The sequence below is a fragment of the Zingiber officinale genome, chromosome 7B (assembly GCF_018446385.1).
Source record: "Zingiber officinale cultivar Zhangliang chromosome 7B, Zo_v1.1, whole genome shotgun sequence".
NCBI lineage: Eukaryota > Viridiplantae > Streptophyta > Magnoliopsida > Zingiberales > Zingiberaceae > Zingiber > Zingiber officinale.
The window spans coordinates 104,809,813-104,817,096 of record NC_055999.1 but is presented as its reverse complement, the minus strand read 5'-3'; positions in this window follow the sequence as shown (position 1 = coordinate 104,817,096).

The following is a 7,284-nucleotide window of genomic DNA, read 5'->3' as shown; positions in this document are numbered from 1 at the left end:
CTTTATTTCTTGTACTCCTTTATTGCTGTTGCAAAAGAGATTGTGGCGAGGTTTCTCCACCCAGAAGGAGTATTTATTAGCCAGTTTTCCGGGGTCTCATCCACCGACGGATTGATAGGATTCGTCCACCTTACGGACATGCCGAGGAGTAGGAGTATCATCTCCGAACCTCGTTATATCGTCGCGTTTGAGGTTTGATCTTCTCTACTTTCGTTTCTACATTGTATTTTCGCTGCGCTAACCTAAATTGTAGGAAGAAATGATAATTTGAGGTCGGCTATTCACACCCCCCTCTCTAGCCGCTATCCGAAGGTCCTGACAAAAAGGACCATAGACTCAAGTCAGATTGATCCAAATTGGCCTCAATTCTGATATTAATTGAGGAGATCAAGCTCTAAAGTAATCTAGATCGTCCATCCGAGATCCAAAGATATATGAGCCATCCATCAGAGATCTATCCCATCTAAGTCAAAGAGAGGGTAAATCAGGGATATTGATCAAGATCTGGAGCTTTTGATTCAGATCTAAAGTGATCTAACCATTGAATGGGATATGATGCATTCTCAGTCGTTGATTGAGATATGATGAGATTTAAAAAGAAATGGGAAGCTACAGTAAAGGGATTGCCAATTTGCTACAGGTGGAGTGTGATCGCACGAAGCAGAGGAGAGCAATCTTCTTCTGATTTCCACCACTGGCGATCTTCTGAGGTCAAGGGCACTTCCCTTCCTCCGATCATCATCCTATCTACTGTCAGCGATGCCACTTCACCCATCTTATCTCTATCTGGATTGCGATTCTTAGAGATGAAGCAAAGGGAACGACTTCATCTTCTCCATCCGCCTTCCGCCAGCCACCGGAGTTCCTTCCACCATCGGAGTAGGGTCAAGAGTTTCACTTCTCTATTCCACCTCCATTTCATCCAAGTTCCGGCTATATTTCAGCCATCTCCGGTATCATCTTCTTCGCCACAGAGCTGCCGCCAAGCCACCATCGAACACCATCTTCCGTAGCATTTTCAACGCCGATCATCGAAACTAGATCGCCGGAGGAGAATGGGGTTTACCTTCTTCTTCAGATCTGAGTTCCGAGCATCTATGCCATCATCTTTTTCGCCACTGATTTCCTCTGTTCTGCCTTCCTTTGGATCCGATCCGGCCCTAGCTTAGGTTGTAAGCATCTTTAGATCCCTAGATTCATTCTTATTAGTGATAGATCCCCTTCCATGCGACAAATGGTTGGTTTGTTCCTTAAGCATCTGATCTTTGTAATTCAGGTTGTTCTTGCTTTGTTCTTATTTAGTTTTCATTTTGTGTTCAATTTGAGAAACATTAGCTAGTTTCATATGTTCAATTGTGGAAGGAGTTCAGTTTGATTTTGTTACATGATCTTTACTCTTGTTTGATGTATGTGACTATGCTTAATTCATGCTTTGATTTTGTTTGTGTTTGAACGTTGTAGATGTTTGTTATTTGTTTAGAATGCAAATAGAATAGGTTAGACCGATTTCAATTAAGTGCTCAAGTTTCCTTAATTACTTTGCTCTTCTTTAATTCATTCCATCAGTAGTTTAGATAGGTTGTCTTTTACTACTTGTCTTTTAGCATGTATAGTTTAAAACCCAAAATCTCATATCCAATAAAATAATCCTAAGATTCCATCATCGTTGCATTCCTTGTGAGATACGACCTAGGACATACCCTATACTTCATTAGTGTAGTTAGGGGGGTTCAGTACTTTATTATTTGATACCCAATTCATGACAAAGTTGGGTTTATCACCCCTCTGGTTATTTTACTTTATCATTTCTATTAATATCTCTCTAACTAGAAATATATTAAGTGAAATCATCATCCAGGTCATGAGAACATCCCCCGTGAGAATGTCTCTCTTGCACTCCAACTCTTCTGACCATTTTGCTTAATCATTTATGCTAACTCTCCTTGAATCGTGATCTTTACAATAGAGGCAGTGTTGTGGATATGGGAATAGAAGGGAAGTTAAGGGGTAGAAGTAGTCAACTGAACTGGAGGAAACTAACAAGATGGACATTTATCAAATATGGCATGGTGAGGAGAGGCTAGTCATGAACGCTCACTGTACTCCTCAGAGTCATCAGACCCTATCTTTAACATGATGAGATCATAGAGTGTCAGAGGATGTCCCATACATAAGGTGACAGTCGCTCTCCATACCTTAGCTCAAGTCTTTCCCCTAACGGAAGACACTTTTCCTCACAACTCACCAAAACTCCTACCCAATGGAAGGCATTCTCTTTTCTAGTTCAAACCCTTCTCTTGAGGGAGGCGACCTTATTCTTCAGCATTGTGTTTGTAGGACCAGATTGTGTGATAGAGGGGGAGTGAATATCGTTCATTTAAAAATAAAATTCTTTTACAAAAACAAAGTCACGGTGAAAAAACAAAATAAAATTTAGGCAATTACTTGGTTCATAATCCAGCGACTGCTACTCTAAGGCTCATAATCTCTTGGACAATTTTCAAATGGGCAATCCAATAATACTCTCATTTCTAGAAAAAACTTTCAGAGAAAAAGATAAAACTCATACAAGAGATGAAGAAAATAGTAACAAGTTACTATCTATTTTAATGTAAATGCAAGATGTAAAATATACCAACAACGTAGAAGTAGAATTTAGTCGTAGGCTATCGGAGGGCCTCACGGCATAGCGATAGTAGTACTTGCATGAATGGAGCAATATAGAAAGAGATATTGATGAAAGAATTGTTGTTTGAGTCTCAGAGCCCGAGGCTTCTTTTATAGCTTTTATCCGGTTGATTGAACCCAATAAGATCTTGCTGTCTTCAGCTTGATTTTAGGATTTTCTTATCAACTGAATGTCCCATCAGTCAACTAAACTCCTAATCTATCCTTGCTTTCTTTGATTCGATCAAATCAATCCTATGTAATCCACTTGTTTAGTCGACTAATCCTCTTGAGCAATCGACTGAACATCATAATTTCCTTTACTGTTTGATCCGATCACATATGATCTGTGCTTTCCATATGTGTTCAGTCAATTGATCTTCCTGATTAGTCAACTGAAACTATGTTTCCATTTGGACTTAGATTATAATCCCGGTTGTGCTTATCTTCTTAGGATCAGCTGACTGAACCTCCCTGTTTGATCGATCAAACCCTTCGGTCAATCCAAACTTTATTTTTTTGTAAAACAAAGTTTGCACAACAAGAATAATAATAATATTCTTGCGAAATAGAATTATAAATAGATATGTATACATGAATTTATTTGATAGTTAAGACTATCTGATCTTGACTTAGAAATTTCAATTAGTTCCTTTAATCGAATCAATGTCTAATATTTGTCCCAAATGGGGCACACCCACACTGTGTTCCAGAACTAAAAGGTCTATACAGGACTAACCTTACAAATCTGCTGATATGGGTTATAACAAGTGGATCTCAAAGACAACGTGGTGGTCAAAGTTAAGGTAAGATGAGGGTCGAAAGTAGAGTAGGGGAGCGCCTCCCAGATGATTTTGTTGATCGCCCTGCATTAAAACTCTAGAGTCCTACCCAAATGGCTACGAAGTAGGACACTCGAATAAAGCCGATCAGACGTAAAGCTAGATAGATATAAGGACTCTAGTATTTTATTCTGAAAGTCAGGAAATAATATACCTGATTAGTCGAGTAGTCGACTGAGTGCAAGGGAGACTGACTAGGTGAAAATCTAACCAAGCTCTAAGCGCATAGGCCTTATAAAAACTCTTAGCATAAGATCAGTCGGACGAAGGCCGATCGAACATAAGACTATCTGTGTATGCCCGGTCAGGTAAATACCGGGCGTACGTAAAGATACTTGGCATTATAAAAGTCTTAGTATAAGATCGGCCTGATGATGCCTATCGAACATAAGACTGCCTATGTATGCTCGGCCGAGTAAAGACCGAGCAGACATAAAAATACTCGGCCTTATAAAAGTCTTAGTATAAGAGCAGCCAGATGAAAGCCGATCAAACACAAGGTTGTCTGTGTACGCTCGGTCAGGTAAAGACTAAGCGTACATAAAGACACTTGGTCTTATAAAAGTCTTAGTATAAGAGCGGCTGGATGAAGGTCAATCGAACACAAGGTTGTCTATGTATGCCCGGCTGGGTAAAGACCGGGCGGATATAAAGACACTTGGCCTTATGAAAGTCTTAGTATAAGATTGGCTGAATGAAGGTCAATCGAATACAAAGTTGTCTGTATATGCCCGGCTAGGTAAAGACTAGGCGAGCGTAAAGACACTTAGCCTTATAAAAGTCTTAGTATAAGACCGGTCAGATGAAGACCGATCAAATACAAGTTATCTGTATACACTGGGTCGGGTAGAGACTGGGCGGGTTTAAAGACACTTGACCTTATAAAAGTCTTAGTATAAGAATGGTTGGATGAAGACCAATTGAATACAAGGTTGTCTGTATACACCCGGTCGGATAGAGATTGGTTGGGTTTAAGGATACTTGGCGTTATAAAATTCTTATTATAAGGTTGGCCGAATGGAAGTCAGTCGAGCATAAGGATAGTTGTGTATGCTCGGCTAGGCAAAGATTGGACGAGCTTAAAGACACTTATCCTTAGGAAACTCTACATATTCGCTCAGTAGAGCACAGGTCTGCTAAATTTAAGTTACCTAAGGTCACATTGCCATAAAATAAAGCTCTAATATACATAATTTATCATATGACTTCTTGAATGAAGCTTTGACATACCATGGGTACTATATTAATCTCTGAACAGCTCTTTGTAGTACTTAATATATGACAGGGCAAATTGATACAATGGCAAGCAATATGGCCGGTCTTATGGATCGAACGAAATACTATGACAGAATACAACAACAAGCAATACGGCCAGCCTTGCAGATCGGCCAAGATATATTCAGTAGACACACAGTCGACAATATTTTAACAATCTGTCATAATTATCGGGAAATATTCCTTTGGAAACTGCTCTAGAGTCTATTTGGTTTCCCATTGGTGATTCATCTATAATGACATCTTCCTCCAACGACTTTAGAAAAGGTTTAAGTTACAAACGACAAAAGAAATACATCTGTGGGTACAAAAAAAATTCCTTGGAAGCTCTTCGAGGAACTACCTAACAAACTCTAACACATGAAGACATCTCATGATCACGGAGATCGTGAGACGTGGTATAAAAGGGGGTTCGTCTCCATTGGAAAGGTACACAATTTTCGCATCTGAGACCTTCATTCGTACATCCACTACTGTTCTTCTTCGAGACTGACTTGAGCGTAAGAGAATCTTGCCAGAGATTTCTTCCTTGGTCTTTGTTCACTAACGCTTTGTTGGATCGTCTAATTGTGTGCAGGACCATTGAGAAGCTTCATCCCGAATTGGAGAATCAACTATTTATCAACAAACCATCCACCTGAGCCAGCATGCCATCTCCTCAGCCTTCAGACAGGATCATCTGCTAAATATCTGGTTCGACTAACCTGTTTGGATTTTTTTTGCTTAGTATCTAATTGACTCTGATCTATTAAGGCTTTCCTGCAACACCTAGTTAGCATAATAAATAAAAGTAGTAAAGTAAAATAGTATACTTTGGCACGCAGTTGACCAGAAACCTTATTTTTGTTACACTTGCTTGGAGTTCATTCCTCCAAGACTTCTTACTACCTAGAGTTTACTCCCCTAGAGTTTCCCCTTGGTCATGCATCTAGTTACCCTTATCCTGCTTAATATTTTTCCTTGCTAGACATCTGGCCAACCTTTACCTGCTTAGATTTTATCTTTGTCATACATCCCGTCAACATTGATCTGCCTAGACTTTTCCTTTATCAAGCATTTGGTTACCCTTTACCTGCTTGAACTTCTCACTTACCTAAGTGAGCGTTGATATGTAGGACTTCTCACTTACCTAGGTCAAGCTTGACTTGTCATGACTTCTCACTTGCCGGAGTAAATTTGACCTTTCAGAACTTTTTATTTGATTGTCAAGTATCTGGTCAACGTTGACCTATTTGAACTTCTCAACAACTCATTTCCCTTTACCAATTATCCGGTCGACCTTGACCTGACTGAACTTTTCTCAATAAATATATTGTTAAATAAAAATCAAAACCCTTTAAGTCAATTGCATCAACAATATTAACTTATGCATCGGGAGGGTAAAGATGGCAACGTCAACCCTTGCTCACCGATATTAACATTGCAGATTGGATAGGTAACTTGGGCACAACAGTTCACAAGCGGAGTTACACGGGCATAGAGAGTCATAGAAGATTGGAGGCTTTACAGAGGTAAACTCTAGTCCGCGGATTGAAAGCTCATCGGAGACCCACTAGGTTACTGGAGATCGAAGGCCGGTATAGGCCCCAATGGCAGAGCTAGGCTTTAGGCTACCCGGGCTATAGCCCAGGGACCAGTTAAAGTTGTGTTAAATTTTACCCTTTGATTGCATTGATTTTTCCATTTCCAAATAGAGCAAGGGGGTCTCTAGCCTGGCTACCCCTTTGGAGGACATTTGTAATCCGGGTGGGCTATAAATCTTGGCTCCGCCATTGATAGGCCCAAACTAAGAGGTGTGACCAATAAGGAGGACTGGTAGCAGGATAGGAGATTCGGACTGCATCAATACTCAAAAAGAGTCCCAAAAATACAATAATCTTAATTTAGATCAAATCTAATAACTCGAAGATGATTAGTGAATTTCGATTTTTAATTTCTCTGGAATTTCATTGATGGCTCGGATCCCTTCGGAGGGAGGCATTCTTTCCCTTCCACCTAAATTGTGTATAAAAGGTGTTATATCTATATAAAAAAATAATTAGTTAAAATGTATTATTAATTAAATAATGGTTGTTGTAAATTTCTTTTTAAAAAAATAGACGTGCCTCTTCTCCTTAAGGGGGCCGTTTCTTCTACATAAACCTATTTATATCCCTAAACCCTTGTTAAAAATCTTAAATTCCTTAAGCCGCTACCATCCCTAAATCGAATATTCCTCGTGAAAATCCTAAATTTTCAAGAGTCGTTCACCCTTTATGATGTACCTATATAATTTGGATGCACTTTATTTTGGATGAATGGTAGATTGTTCATTAAATATATAATGTATCCTTTACTAGTAAAGACATATTGCAAGACAACTGTCAATTTTATTTTAGCTAACACCATGTAGTCAATATTAATCCTGGCTATGATCAATTTAATCTTATGAAAGTTTTATATTGACTATCAGGATAAATCTAAAAGTATTCATAAGGGTGGCTCAGCAATCCAAATATCC